This window comes from Panthera leo, chromosome A2, assembly GCF_018350215.1.
Source record: "Panthera leo isolate Ple1 chromosome A2, P.leo_Ple1_pat1.1, whole genome shotgun sequence".
Taxonomy (NCBI): domain Eukaryota; kingdom Metazoa; phylum Chordata; class Mammalia; order Carnivora; family Felidae; genus Panthera; species Panthera leo.
Window position 1 is genome coordinate 130,361,097 of NC_056680.1, and position 17,221 is coordinate 130,378,317.

Sequence of the window (17,221 nt, forward strand, 5' to 3'; positions counted from 1 at the left end):
GTTGCCAGAGTTACTTTTTATTTATCTATCTATTTATCTGTTTATTTTTATTTTTTTAATATATTAAATTTATTGTCAAATTGGTTTCCATACAACACCCAGTGCTCATCCCAAAAGATGCCCTCTTCAATACCCATCACCTACCCTACCATCCCTCCCACCCCCCATCAACCCTCAGTTTGTTCTCAGTTTTTAAGAGTCTCTTATGTTTGGCTCTCTTTCACTCTAACCTTTTTTTTTTTTTTTTCCCGTCCCCTCCCCCATGGGTTTCTGTTAAGTTTCTCAGGATCCACATAAGAGTGAAAACATATGGTATCTGTCTTTCTCTGTATGGCTTATTTCACTTAGCATCACACTCTCCAGTTCCATCCATGTTGCTACAAAGGGCCATATTTCATTCTTTCTCACTGCCACGTAGTACTCCATTGTGTATATAAACCACAATTTCTTTATCCATTCATCAGTAGATGGACATTTAGGCTCTTTCCATAATTTGGCTATTGCTGAGAGTGCTGCTATAAACATTGGGGTACAAGTGCCCCTATGCATCAGTACTCCTGTATCCCTTGGGTAAATTCCTAGCAGTGTTACTCCTGGGTCATAGGGTAGGTCTATTTTTAATTGTTTGAGGAACCTCCACACTGTTTTCCAGAGCGGCTGCACCAGTTTGCATTCCCACCAACAGTGCAAGAGGGTTCCTGTTTCTTCACATCCTCTCCAGCATCTATAGTCTCCTGATTTGTTCATTTTGGCCACAGAGTTACTTTTTAAATGATGAATTTGATCATATTCCTTCCGTGTTGAAAAAAAAATCTTCCCATACCTTCATGGCTTGAGAGGTGCCTGCCTACATTCTAAAAAAAATTATCTTCTTTGAGTTTGACCGCTGATGCACAAAAATGGATCTGTGATAAGAAACACCTCGGTTTTTGTTTTGTTTTGTTTTGTTTTGTTTTGTTTTGTTTTGTTTTTTGAGTTTTTGAAACTTTTGAAAAACAACTTTTGTTTTTCTGAGTTGCTGCCTTGGCATTTTACATAATGACAGCCCTCCTCACAGCCAGAGTCTGAACATTTAAATAGGATCCGAGTTTAGTATTTCTGCCAAAAGTTCCTGCTTTGCTTTTCCTGAGCACCTCTTAAAGTAACCATTTAGAATAAAGCCCCCCAAAAGTTAGTGACCTCTGCCCCAACCACCTCGTAAGCTACAGGTTTTTACTCCCCTGCTCTGTACCTCCTTCTCACTCATGATCTGGAACAGATGACTGCCTTTTCCCCAGTCATGGCAGCTGCACTACCTCCCAGCCCTGCCCATCCCCATTTCTGACATTTGTAAATTACAAATCTTGTGACTTTACTTCTCTTGTATGAGTGTATTGAAACTGTACCTTCCATCAAAATGACCCCAAGTTTTGCGCTTTCCCAAAGTAGGAGTTTGGATGCTGAGGAAGCTACCTGTCAACTGCCCTGTGGGTGGCTTGTGTCTCTTCATTCAGCAAGTCATAGTCTTCATAGTATTACTTTAATACACCTACTTTGGCTTCTCAACATAGCCTTCAGAAGCCATATTTATTCCAAACAACTCCCCACTCTTCAGTCATAGTTGATTAAAACAGGAGCAGACACCTGAACTGGGCCAATCACTTTCCCTCCTATAAAAAGTATACTTATGAGCTATTGGGTTACTGTATTTTAATATTATGAATGTAAGAAGAAATAAACAGGCTGGAAAATCTATTTTCCATTTGGAAAAGGGAATAATCTTACATATGTAAGTTGTATCATGCCATTTTATTGATTAAAATCATTTAATAGATTCATATTGCACTTAGAATAAAATCCAGGGAAGATGGCAGCGTAGGAGGACGCGGGGCTCACAGCGCGTCCTGCCGATCACTTAGATTCCACCTACACCTGCCTAAAGAACCCAGAAAACCGCCAGAGGATTAGCAGAAGGGAGTCTCCGGAGTCAAGCGCAGACTAGAGGCCCACGGAAGAGGGTAGGAAGGGCGGCGAGGCGGTGCGCGCTCCACGGACTGGCGGGAGGGAGCCGGGGCAGAGGGGCGGCTCGCCGGCCAAGCAGAGCCCCCGAGTCTGGCTGGCAAAAGCGGAGGGGCCGGACAGACTGTGTTCCGACAGCAAGCGCGACTTAGCGTCTGGGAGGTCATAAGTTAACAGCTCTGCTCGGAAAGCGGGAAGGCTGGAGGACAAAGGGAGGGAGAGCTGCTGAGCCCCCGGACGGCAGAGCTCAGCTTGGCGGGGAACAAAGGCGCCAGCGCCATCTCCCCCGCCCATCCCCCAGCCAAAATCCCAAAGGGAACCAGTTCCTGCCAGGGAACTTGCTCGCTCCGCACAAACACCCAACTCTGTGCTTCTGCGGAGCCAAACCTCCGGCAGCGGATCTGACTCCCTCCCGCTGCCACAGGGCTCCTCCTGAAGTGGATCACCTAAGGAGAAGCGAGCTAAGCCTGCCCCTCCAGCCCCCGTGCACCTTGCCTACCCACCCCAGCTAATACGCCAGATCCCCAGCAACACAAGCCTGGCAGTGTGCAAGTAGCCCAGACGGGACACGCCACCCCACAGTGAATCCCGCCCCTAGGAGAGGGGAAGAGAAGGCACACACCAGTCTGACTGTGGCCCCAGCAGTGGGCTGGGGGCAGACATCGGGTCGGACTGCGGCCCCGCCCACTAACTCCAGTTATACACCACAGCACAGGGGAAGTGCACTGCAGGTCCTCACCACGCCAGGGACTCTCCAAAATGACCAAACGGAAGAATTCCCCTCAGAAGAATCTCCAGGAAATAACAACAGCTAATGAACTGATCAAAAAGGATTTAAATAATATAACAGAAAGTGAATTTAGAATAATAGTCATAAAATTAATCGCTGGGCTTGAAAACAGTATACAGGACAGCAGAGAATCTCTTGCCACAAAGATCGAGGGACTAAGGAACAGTCACGAGGAGTTGAAAAACGCTTTAAACGAATTGCAAAACAAAATGGAATCCACGATGGCTCGGCTTGAAGAGGCAGAGGAGAGAATAGGTGAACTAGAAGATAAAGTTATGGAGAAAGAGGAAGCTGAAAGAAAGAGAGATAAAAAAATCCAGGAGTATGAGGGGAAAATTAGAGAACTAAGTGATACACTAAAAAAAAAATAATATACGCATAATTGGTATCCCAGAGGAGGAAGAGAGAGGGAAGGGTGCTGAAGGGGTACTTGAACAAATTATAGCTGAGAACTTCCCTGAACTGGGGAAGGAAAAAGGCATTGAAATCCAAGAGGCACAGAGAACTCCCTTCAGACGTAACTTGAATCGATCTTCTGCACGACATATCATAGTGAAACTGGCAAAATACAAGGATAAAGAGAAAATTCTGAAAGCAGCAAGGGATAAACGTGCCCTCACATATAAAGGGAGACCTATAAGACTCGTGACTGATCTCTCCTTTGAAACTTGGCAGGCCAGAAAGGCTTGGCACGATATCTACAGTGTGCTAAACAGAAAAAATATGCAGCCGAGAATCCTTTATCCAGCAAGTCTGTCATTTAGAATAGAAGGAGAGATAAAGGTCTTCCCAAACAAACAAAAACTGAAGGAATTTGTCACCACGAAACCAGCCCTACAAGAGATCCTAAGGGGGATCCTGTGAGACAAAGTACCAGAGACATCACTACAAGCATAAAACATACAGACGTCACAATGACTCTAAACCCATATCTTTCTATAATAACACTGAATGTAAATGGATTAAATGCGCCAACTAAAAGACATAGGGTATCAGAATGGATAAAAAAACAAGACCCATCTATTTGCTGTCTACAAGAGACTCATTTTAGATCTGAGGACACCTTTAGATTGAGAGTGAGGGGATGGAGAACTATTTATCATGCTCCTGGAAGCCAAAAGAAAGCTGGAGTAGCCATACTTATATCAGACAAACTAGACTTTAAATTAAAGGCTGTAACAAGAGATGAAGAAGGGCATTATATAATAATCACAGGGTCTATCCACCAGGAAGAGCTAACAATTATAAATGTCTATGCGCCAAATACCCGAGCCCCCAGATATATAAAACAATTACTCATAAACATAAGCAACCTTATTGATAAGAATGTGGTCATTGCAGGGGACTTTAACACCCCACTTACAGAAATGGATAGATCATCTAGACACACAGTCAATAAAGAAACAAGGGCCCTGAATGATACATTGGATCAGATGGACTTGACAGATATATTTAGAACTCTGCATCCCAAAGCAACAGAATATACTTTCTTCTCGAGTGCACATGGAACATTCTCCAAGATAGATCATATACTGGGTCACAAAACAGCCCTTCATAAGTTTACAAGAATTGAAATTATACCATGCATACTTTCAGACCACAATGCTATGAAGCTTGAAATCAACCACAGGAAAAAGTCTGGAAAACCTCCAAAAGCATGGAGGTTAAAGAACACCCTACTAACGAATGAGTGGGTCAACCAGGCAATTAGAGAAGAAATTAAAATATATATGGAAACAAACGAAAATGAAAATACAACAATCCAAACGCTTTGGGATGCAGCGAAGGCAGTCCTGAGAGGAAAATACATTGCAATCCAGGCCTATCTCAAGAAACAAGAAAAATCCCAAATACAAAATCTAACAGCACACCTAAAGGAAATAGAAGCAGAACAGCAAAGGCAGCCTAAACCCAGCAGAAGAAGAGAAATCATAAAGATCAGAGCAGAAATAAACAATATAGAATCTAAAAAAACTGTAGAGCAGATCAACGAAACCAAGAGTTGGTTTTTTGAAAAAATAAACAAAATTGACAAACCTCTAGCCAGGCTTCTCAAAAAGAAAAGGGAGATGACCCAAATAGATAAAATCATGAATGAAAATGGAATGATTACAACCAATCCCTCAGAGATACAAACAATTGTCAGGGAATACTATGAAAAATTATATGCCAGCAAATTGGACAACCTGGAAGAAATGGACAAATTTCTAAACACCCACACTCTTCCAAAACTCAATCAGGAGGAAATAGAAAGCTTGAACAGACCCATAACCAGCGAAGAAATTGAATCGGTTATCAAAAATCTCCCAACAAATAAGAGTCCAGGACCAGATGGCTTCCCAGGGGAGTTCTACCAGACATTTAAAGCAGAGATAATACCTATCCTTCTCAAGCTATTCCAAGAAATAGAAAGGGAAGGAAAACTTCCAGACTCATTCTATGAAGCCAGTATTACTTTGATTCCTAAACCAGACAGAGACCCAGTAAAAAAAGAGAACTACAGGCCAATATCCCTGATGAATATGGATGCAAAAATTCTTAATAAGATACTAGCAAATCGAATTCAACAGCATATAAAAAGAATTATTCACCATGATCAAGTGGGATTCATTCCTGGGATGCAGGGCTGGTTCAACATTCGCAAATCGATCAACGTGATACATCACATTAACAAAAAAAAAAGAGAAGAACCATATGATCCTGTCAATCGATGCAGAAAAGGCCTTTGACAAAATCCAGCACCCTTTCTTAATAAAAACCCTTGAGAAAGTCGGGATAGAAGGAACATACTTAAAGATCATAAAGGCCATTTATGAAAAGCCCACAGCTAACATCATCCTCAACGGGGAAAAACTGAGAGCTTTTTCCCTGAGATCAGGAACACGACAGGGATGCCCACTGTCACCGCTCTTGTTTAACATAGTGCTGGAAGTTCTAGCATCAGCAATCAGACAACAAAAGGAAATCAAAGGCATCAAAATTGGCAAAGATGAAGTCAAGCTTTCGCTTTTTGCAGATGACATGATATTATACATGGAAAATCCGATAGACTCCACCAAAAGTCTGCTAGAACTGATACATGAATTCAGCAAAGTTGCAGGATACAAAATCAATGTGCAGAAATCAGTTGCATTCTTATACACTAACAATGAAGCAACAGAAAGACAAATGAAGAAACTGATCCCATTCACAATTGCACCAAGAAGCATAAAATACCTAGGAATAAATCTAACCAAAGATGTAAAAGATCTGTATGCTGAAAACTATAGAAAGCTTATGCAGGTAATTGAAGAAGATATAAAGAAATGGAAAGACATTCCCTGCTCATGGATTGGAAGAATAAATATTGTCAAAATGTCAATACTACCCAAAGCTATCTACACATTCAATGCAATCCCAATCAAAATTGCACCAGCATTCTTCTCGAAACTAGAACAAGCCATCCTAAAATTCATATGGAACCACAAAAGGCCCCGAATAGCCAAAGTAATTTTGAAGAAGAAGACCAAAGCAGGAGGCATCACAATCCCAGACTTTAGCCTCTACTACAAAGCTGTCATCATCAAGACAGCATGGTATTGGCATAAAAACAGACACATAGACCAATGGAATAGAATAGAAACCCCAGAACTAGACCCACAAACGTATGGCCAACTCATCTTTGACAAAGCAGGAAAGAACATCCAATGGAAAAAAGACAGTCTCTTTAACAAATGGTGCTGGGAGAACTGGACAGCAACATGCAGAAGGTTGAAACTAGACCACTTTCTCACACCATTCACAAAAATAAACTCAAAATGGATAAAGGACCTGAATGTGAGACAGGAAACCATCAAAACCTTAGAGGAGAAAGCAGGAAAAGACCTCTCTGACCTCAGCCGTAGCAATCTCTTACTCGGCACATCCCCAAAGGCAAGGGAATTAAAAGCAAAAGTGAATTACTGGGACCTTATGAAGATAAAAAGCTTCTGCACAGCAAAGGAAACAACCAACAAAACTAAAAGGCAACCAACGGAATGGGAAAAGATATTTGCAAATGACACATCGGACAAAGGGCTAGTATCCAAAATCTATAAAGAGCTCATCAAACTCCACACCCGAAAAACAAATAACCCAGTGAAGAAATGGGCAGAAAACATGAATAGACACTTCTCTAAAGAAGACATCCGGATGGCCAACAGGCACATGAAAAGATGTTCAACGTCGCTCCTTATCAGGGAAATACAAATCAAAACCACACTCAGATACCACCTCACGCCAGTCAGAGTGGCCAAAATGAAGAAATCAGGAGACTATAGATGCTGGAGAGGATGTGGAGAAACAGGAACCCTCTTGCACTGTTGGTGGGAATGCAAATTGGTGCAGCCGCTCTGGAAAGCAGTGTGGAGGTTCCTCAGAAAATTAAAAATAGACCTACCCTATGACCCAGCAATAGCACTGCTAGGAATTTATCCAAGGGATACAGGAGTACTGATGCATAGGGGCACCTGTACCCCAATGTTTATAGCGGCACTCTCAACAATAGCCAAATTATGGAAAGAGCCTAAATGTCCATCTACTGATGAATGGATAAAGAAATTGTGGTTTATATACACAATGGAATACTACGTGGCAATGAGAAAAAATGAAATATGGCCTTTTGTAGCAACATGGATGGAACTGGAGAGTGTGATGCTAAGTGAAATAAGCCATACAGAGAAAGACAGATACCATATGGTTTCACTCTTATGTGGATCCTGAGAAACATAACAGAAGCCCATGGGGGAGGGGAAGGAAAAAAAAAAAAAAAAAGAGGTTAGAGTGGGAGAGAGCCAAAGCATTAGAGACTGTTAAAAACTGAGAACAAACTGAGGGTTGATGGGGGTGGGAGGGAGGGCAGGGTGGGTGATGGGTATTGAGGAGGGCACCTTTTGGGATGAGCACTGGGTGTTGTATGGAAACCAATTTGACAGTAAATTTCATATATTAAAAAATAAAAAAAAAAGAAAAAAAAATAAATAAAATAAAATAAAATAAAGTTGAAGAAAAAAAAAAAAAGAAAAAAGAATAAAATCCAAACTCTCTGCCATGACCTACCAGGCTGTGAATTTAACACCTATTATTAAATTATTCTTATTATTCTACTTTCAACTTTTTCTACTTTCCATTTATGCTCTAGCCATTGGATTCTTTCAGGCCCTTGAACATGTCAAATTTTTTCCAACCTTGAGTATTTTGAACGTGTTATTTCCTTTGCTGGAAACCTCCTATGAACTTTGCATTCTTCTCATCATTAAAGTTGCAACACAAATATTTCCTCCCTAAGGAGGTATTTTATGACCATTCAATACAAAATAGTGCCCTCCATCTGACCAAAATTCTTTATTACAACGTTATAATCATTTCCTTCATAATAATGATCACAAATTATTTCTAAGTTTATTATCTTTCTCTTTACTAGACAGTAAGCTCCTTGAGGACAGGCATCACATTTGCTATGCTTGCTACTATAGACCCTGGCACATGTGTGCTTGGCATGTAGTGAGAGCTTAATGAATGGGTAATGAATTAATGAATAAATTAACGAATGTTTACATGCTAAACTTTCTCTTTACCACTAATCCCTAATAGACTAGGGGCTTCTCAAATGCAGGACTATGTTTTATTCACATTCATATCCCTTAATCTGAGCATAATTCCTGAACCATAGGAGATGCTTGATAAATGATTAATAATTTTCAGCTAAAATTAATACAAATTATCAAACTTTTTTGTGAAATAACTGCTCTGCACTGCCGTGCTCTGCATCATCTAGAGGAATTCTGCCACTATGTACAAGACCAAAATTTTTCCTTGACTTGTAATAACTAATTTGTTACTCATTTATTCATTCATCAAATACTATTATGTGCCAGGCTCTTTTCTAAGCTCTGGGAGTATAAGAATGAACAAAGTAAAAAAAAAAACCCGAAAACTTTCCTCATGAAGTTCATATTTCAGTGAGAATATTCTGTTTTAATAAGGCTTAGTATACAGCATTTTAAAATCTGCCTAGCTGATTCAATGTACAGGTAGGGTTGAGAGCCATTGTTTTATGATGACTCAATCTTTTTTTATTTTTTTTAAGCCATGCATCTCTAGTGACAACTTTTCCTATCAGGGTATGTTAGCTTTCAACGTGTCACTACAGTATTTGCTTTTTAACTTACAAGATTTCAGGATAAATGAATATGCAATATAAAATGCTGTGTTGGAGCAGTTCATTCTGCTTAGCTAGGCACAGAATCCATTCTAAAGGAGTGAACCAATTTGAAGTCTCTCCTACCTAGAATGTCAATTTGAATCTTGAAGGCAAGAAGAATCTTAAGGAGGAACAGAAAATATTTTTGGTAGTTTCCTTATCCCAAGTAAACACTATTTTGTAAGATTGGAAAATGTCTTATTCCTTTTTTTGTTTTGTTTTGTTTTGTTTTTTCCTCATTGCTTTCTACATTTGGTATTTATATTGGATTGCATAGAAAACTATATACAGTAATACATTTTCATGGAGAATAAGTAAATGCCATAGGTCCATATTCTCTGATGGTACTGAGAAGTTTAAATTTTATAAGGTATCTGTAGATACTTTCTGATAACCATCTTTATTGAAGTAAAATATACTTACAATTTGGTGAGTTACAACAGATGAATACAGTCATGTAAGCATTAATTCAAACAAGATATGGAACACTTTCATCACTCTAGAAAGATACATTGTGCCCCTTCTAGTTGGTCCCCACTTAACCATATGTAATTCACGTTTTGATTGTATCACTATAGGAATGTTTTTGCTTGTTCTTGAGCTTCTATGAAAGGAATCAAGCAGTATGTGCTCCTTTGTGTCTGGCTTCTTTAAAATGACATAATGTCTTTCATAGTTATTCATGTTGTACAAGAGTATATTCTTTTATTTTTGTTGAGTAGTATCCTGTTGTATAAATAGATCGTAATTAGTTTATTCACCTATTGATGGTCATTTGAGTTGTTTCTGCCATTAATGTTTGCTTTCAAATATTTGTGTGTACATATGTTTTAATTTCTTTTGAATAAATACATAGGAATGGACCTGCTAGTCCATAGGATAGGTATACATTTTACTTTATAAAAAACTGCCAAAAATTTTTCCCAAAGTAGCTGCATCATTTTATACTCCTACTGGCAATATCTGAAAGTTCCAGTTGTTCTATATCTTTGTCAATATTTGGTATTGTCATCTTTTAAATTTAGCTATTCTAAAGATGTGAAATAGTATTTTATTGTGTTTGAAATTTGCATTTTCCAGATGACTAATGAAGTTGAGTGCTTTTTCATATGCCTATTGTACTTTCCTGTTTTAAAATTTTCACTTAGTTCTTTTATGTAGTTTCATTTCTCTTCTGAGATTTGTCCATTATTCACTCATTCTGATCGTCTTTTTTTTTTTAATTTTTAGAGAGAAAGCACAAGCAAGAGAGAGGGGAAGAGGTAGAGAGAGAGAATCTGTTTCATTTGTTTGAGAGAGAGAGAGAGAAAGAGAGAGAATATTAAGCAGACAACACACCCAGCATGGAGCCTGTCAAGGGGCTTGATCTTACAATGCTGAGATCATGACCTGACCCTCAATCAAGAGTTGGATGCTTAAATGATTGAGACACCCAGGCACCCCGATCATCTTTTTCTTAAGTCATGAACATCTTCATAATTATTTCTTTAAAGTCCTTGTCTGCTCATTTTAACATCTAGGTCAACATGAGATCTCTTTCTATTATGTCTGTTTTCTTTTGACTAGGGGTTTCACTCTCGTTTCTTGGCATGTCTAATACTTTATGATTGCACATGGGATATTGTGAATGATGCATTGTAAAGACTCTTTTTTTATTAAAACTTTTTTTAACGTTTTATTTATTTTTGAGAGATAGAGACAGAGCATGAGTGGGGGTGGAGCAGAGAGAGAGAGGGAGATGCAGAATCCAAAGCAGGCTCCAGGCTCTGAGCCGTCAGCACAGGGCCCGATGCAGGACTCAAATCCATGAGCTGTGAAATCATGACCTGAGGTGAAGCTGGACGCTTAACTGACTGAGCCACCCAGGCACCCCCAAGACTCTCGATTTCGTTAATAGTTTTCAGAGAAGTGTTGGTTTTTGTGTGATGACCAGACAAGTTAAGTTACTGGCTGATCACCATGAACTTGAGGAGGCTTAATTTTTATACTTTGTTGGGGAAGATTTTGCCCATTATCTTAGGGATTAGCTTTGCTCTTAATCTTAGAATAATGATTTATTCCTAGAAAGTAGTCTTTTTATCAATGATCATGATTGTTCTGGGATTTCAGTGGAAAGTTGTGGTGTTTACAAAGCATTTCACTTTGACTTGACTCAAACTCCAAAGTCCATTTTTCTTGAGGTAGGCAATAGCTGGATTCCTTGCTCACTTTTTTTTTTTTTTTAATAACTTTTAGCTGTTGCTTTTTTCCTGGTCTCCTTCTATCAGTCCTAAATGTAAGTCATTTGAGGGCTACCCAAGGGTTTGAAGGTAATTTGTATCAAGACTTTGGAGCTTGGCCTTCATGGCCTTCCCTTTTCTGGATTTATCCTCTCAATTTCCAGTTACTTTGGAAGCCCCAAATTCTGCCCTGTGATATTTAAGGAAGTAAGACTGTGGCTTCCTGTTTATGTTCTAATTGCTTCATATCCTCAGTGGGGGAAATGTATAAATGTGCATCTCATTGAGTTTCCTTCTTCTTTCAAGTGTTGAATTCTTCCCTAGTTCCTGCTTGCATTTGATCATTATACATTGCCTTCAAATAGTGTGTATGTGTATTTTTTCAGAATTTGTAATTAATATTTACAAGAGATTTATTCTGATACTAGCTACCTGATATTACAGTACTGTTACCATTATTATAAGGATAAATTTCCCTATACGTGCTATATTTTTGTAATCTCTCTTCATGAAATCGCAAGAATTATGGAAAGCATGGTCCTAGTAGAGGAAGCTGATATTATTTAAAGAAAGGAGTAGCTAAATTCTCATTTCGACATAAATTTGCCAACAAGTTCATGTTATAATGCTCCTGTATTGTCTTTCCTGGAGATAAAGGATAAAATCATAATATAAGAATGTGGAGATGTTCCTACTAATAAGAATAAACTTGTGATTGTCACAATTAATGAACATCTTATGCCAATTATTTCTAACTTGATCCGAAGTAGAGAAACCAATATTTCGAGGGATTTACAATGGATATCAAGTATTATGGACTGAATTCTGTCCCCACAAAATTCCTATGTTAAATCCCTAGTCCCCAGTATGACTGTAGTTGAAGGTAGGGTCTTTAAGAAGGTAATTAAAGTTAAATGAAATCATAAGGGTGGGGCCCCAATCCCGTAAGACTGGTGTCCTTACAAGAAGAGGAAGAGACACTAGACCTCTCTGTCTCTGTCTCACTCTTTCTGCACGTCCACACAGAGGAAAGACCATGTGAGGACACATAGGGAAGGCATCATTTTGCAAGCTAGAAATAGAGCTCTTATCAGAAACTGAATTTGCCAGCACCTTCATCACAGATTTCTGTGAGAAAATTAATTTCTGTTGTTTAAGTCACCCCATCTGTGGTACTCTGTTATGGCAGCTTGAGCAGTCTAATACATCAATATTGAAATCTTGACTATTCATTTTAAACTTATGATGTTAATTACTAAGGTTTATAGCTAATAGCTATTTAGAATTCTTTGACCAGAGATTACTATTTTTCCTTAAATTTTGTCTTCCTCTTCTTCTTTTTATTTTGAGATCTTTCATGTTTATAAATAAGATAGGAGCTGATTTTTAGGATTTCTTGAATGATTAAAAAATTCTCAAGAAAGATGGCAAAGCTGATAGTGAAAAGCAGTATCTCAGTCATCGTATTTCAAAATGTATCATCAAACCTACTTTGGCTTCATATGATGTTACATGTGCCACTTGAGTTTCTCTTCAAAGGTAGACATCGCACAACTCCAAACATGAGACAGAGCAAGGAGTTGTCACTATCATTTCTGGGTTTACTGAGGAATTGTCACTCTCATTCCTGGGTTTTTAGTTTTTCGTGTTGCTAAGCAAACAGACAAAGAAGCCAAAAAACAAAACGAAGCCAAAACAAAACAAAAACACATTTTATCAGAATCTATAGCCCAACAGTATAATTTACTTTATAGGATTTTATAATAGCAATGTATAATATTGTACTTACTCAGTGTTTCATTATATGGTGTAGCGTAACGCTGATCTATTGTCAGTTTTTAATTCAGTTTTAGCCACACAAAGGAAATAGTTTAAAATCTGTGGGGAAAAGGTGGGCATTTAAATGTATCAGACACTTGCAATTTCAGAGAATGGCTACCTTATTTTGCCTTTAAAATCCTAAATACTTTCCAGTAGTTTGATTGGGTTCATCACAATGTCCATCATATCACATGTGTTGTGATTTTATAATTAAAGAGATTATGGCTTCATTCTTCTAGAGACCTGCAACCATAGTGGGAAAAATCTCATAACTAGACCTTATAGGCCTATAGGAAAATATGTTTATTGAAAACCCAAGTTTAGATATGCAGCATGAAAGGGGAGATACATTTGCTGGCTAACAAATTGCTAGGCCACATTATTATCTGGTGATATATTACCATGGTACGTCATAAACGAGTACGTAAATCTTCAATTAGACCTTAGACTGGATGGTTTAGCATCCCTATTTTATGGATGAGGAAAGGTTCATAGAGGCTGATCATAGAGATTCCCCAAAGAACTGAAAAAAACATATTTTAAAATTGATTGTTTTAGTTTCTCCATTTCAATTCGATTGTAAACACACCTCTTCGATAATCATTTCTCTAAGTGTATCATGTCCCATGTATGTAGAAACTCAGAGAGAGCCCTCTGTTTGCATATGTTAAATGTTTGTTTCTGGTAGTTGAATTAATAAAGAAAAAACTACACTCCGAGAGTAAGAAATGAGAACTAAGAATGAGTAATGGGATTGCGTTCAGAGTGCAGATTGGATAGCAGAAATACCTTGAGTTTTTAGAGAGGGGTACTAAGAAGCTCAGAGAAAACATACGGTCAAAGAAAACAAGAAAATGCTAAGCTCTTTTAAAATTTAATCAACAACATTCAACAGTATTTAGATGTTTCTAAGTTATTGTATATCTTAACTAAGTTATTTTGCACCTTGCATGACTCTAACAGATGTTAGATTTCATACATAATTTTGGAAAAATAAAACCCTTGCTTTTTCTGGGTGGCATATATCATATTATCACTCTACTTTCTGATGCTATGGAGTCAGTTACTCATTGGAATGCAGTACCATTCAGGTTCTTTGCCAATTATCAGAAAGCATTGAATGTACATAACTGAAAAATTATTTTGGTTTCAAGATAGAAGAATGCACTTTACAGTCGCATTTATTTATGGACCTATCTGTTTATTCTTTGACAATTCATGTAGAGTTGAAAAAAAAGACAGGGTAGGAAGTAAACAGTTTTACTGCTAGAAGCAAAATTATTATACAAAGAATGAAATGTGAAAGGGATGCTTCAGATGCAGTCCCCATAGTTAATTTTTGCCTTTGTTTTCCTTGCCTAAGGAGGCATATCCATGAAGATGCTGCTAAAGCTTATGTCTGAACTTACTGCCTGTTTTCTTTTAGGAATTTCATGGTTTCAGATCTTACCTATAGGTCTTTGATCCATTTTGAGTTTATTTTTGTGTATGGTAGAAGAAGGTGGTTCAGTTTCATTCTTGTGCATATTAATGTCCAGTTTTCCCAGCACCATTTGTTGAAGAGACTCTCTTTTTCTCATTGCATATGCTTGTCTCCTTTGTTGAAGATTAATTGACCATATAAGGATGGGCTTATTTCTGGGCTTTTAAATTCTGTCCCATTAATCTATGTGTCTATTTTTGTGCCAGTACCATACTATTTTGATTATTATAGCAATACATCTTGGAATCTGGGATTGTGATACCTCCATGATGCTAAGTGAAATAAGTCAGGCAGAGAAAGACAAATACCACATGGTTTCACCTATATGTGGAACCTAAAAAATAAAACAAATAACAAAAAAACCCAGACTCTTTTTTTTTTCAGTATATGAAATTTATTGTCAAATTGGTTTCCATACAACACCCAGTGCTCATCCCAAAAGGTGCCCTCCTCAATACCCATCACCCACCCTCCCCTCCCTCCCACCCCCCATCAACCCTCAGTTTGTTCTCAGCTTTTAAGAGTGTCTTATGCTTTGGCTCCCTCCCACTCTAACCTCCTTTTTTCCCCCCTTCCCCTCCCCCATGGTCTTCTGTTAAGTTTCTCAGGATCCACATAAGAGTGGAAACATATGGTATCTGTCTTTCTCTGTATGGCTTATTTCACTTAGCATCACACTCTCCAGTTCCATCCACGTTGCTACAAAAGGCCATATTTCATTCTTTCTCATTGCCATGTAGTATTCCATTGTGTATATAAACCACAATTTCTTTATCCATTCATCAGTGGATGGAAATTTAGGTTCTTTCCATAATTTGGCTATTGTTGAGAGTGCTGCTATAAACATTGGGGTACAAGTGCCCCTGTGCATCAGTACTCCTGTATCCCTTGGGTAAATTCCTAGCAGTGCTATTGCTGGGTTATAGGGTAGGTCTATTTTTAATTTTCTGAGGAACCTCCACACTGCTTTCCAGAGTGGCTGCACCAATTTGCATTCCCACCAACAGTGCAAGAGGGTTCTCATTTCTCCACATCCTCTCCAGCATCTATAGTCTCCTGATTTCTTCATTTTGGCCACTCTGACTGGCGTGAGGTGATATCTGAGTGTGGTTTTGATTTGTATTTCCCTGATGAGGAGCGACGTTGAACATCTTTTCATGTGCCTGTTGGCCATCCGGATGTCTTCTTTAGAGAAGTGTCTATTCATGTTTTCTGCCCATTTCTTCACTGGGTTATTTGTTTTTCGGGTGTGGAGTTTGAGGAGCTCTTTATAGATTTTGGATACTAGCCCTTTGTCTGATATGTCATTTGCAAATATCTTTTCCCCTTCTGTTGGTTGCCTTTTAGTTTTGTTGGTTGTTTCCTTTGCTGTGCAGAAGCTTTTTATCTTCATAAGGTCCCAGTAATTCATTTTTGCTTTTATTTCCCTTGCCTTTGGGGATGTGTCGAGTAAGAGATTGCTACGGCTGAGGTCAGAGAGGTCTTTTCCTGCTTTCTCCTCTAGGGTTTTGATGGTTTCCTGTCTCACATTCAGGTCCTTTATCCATTTTGAGTTTATTTTTGTGAATGGTGTGAGAAAGTGGTCTAGTTTCAACCTTCTGCATGTTGCTGTCCAGTTCTCCCAGCACCATTTGTTAAAGAGACTGTCTTTTTTCCATTGGATGTTCTTTCCTGCTTTGTCAAAGATGAGTTGGCCATACGTTTGTGGGTCTAGTTCTGGGGTTTCTATTCTATTCCATTGGTCTATGTGTCTGTTTTTGTTCCAATACCATGCTGTCTTGATGATGACAGCTTTGTAGTGGAGGCTAAAGTCTGGGATTGTGATGCCTCCTGCTTTGGTCTTCTTCTTCAGAATTACTTTGGCTATTCGGGGCCTTTTGTGGTTCCATATGAATTTTAGGATGGCTTGTTCTAGTTTCGAGCAGAATGCTGGTGCAATTTTGATTGGGATTGCATTGAATGTGTAGATAGCTTTGGGTAGTATTGACATTTTGACAATATTTATTCTTCCAATCCATGAGCAGGGAATGTCTTTCCATTTCTTTATATCTTCTTCAATTACCTGCATAAGCTTTCTATAGTTTTCAGCATACAGATCTTTTACATCTTTGGTTAGATTTATTCCTAGGTATTTTATGCTTCTTGGTGCAATTGTGAATGGGATCAGTTTCTTCATTTGTCTTTCTGTTGCTTCATTGTTAGTGTATAAGAATGCAACTGATTTCTGCACATTGATTTTGTATCCTGCAACTTTGCTGAATTCATGTATCAGTTCTAGCAGACTTTTGGTGGAGTCTATCGGATTTTCCATGTATAATATCATGTCATCTGCAAAAAGCGAAAGCTTGACTTCATCTTTGCCAATTTTGATGCCTTTGATTTCCTTTTGTTGTCTGATTGCTGATGCTAGAACTTCCAACACTATATTAAACAACAGCGGTGAGAGTGGGCATCCCTGTCGTGTTCCTGATCTCAGGGAAAAAGCTCTCAGTTTTTCTCCATTGAGGATGATGTTAGCTGTGGGGTTTTCATAAATGGCTTTTATGATCTTTAAGTATGTTCCTCCTATCCCGACTTTCTCAAGGGTTAAAAAAACCCAGACTCTTAAATACAGAGAAGAAACTGGTGGTGCCAGAGAAGAAGTGGGTGGAGGGATGTGCAAACTAGATGAAGGGAATTAGGAGGTACAT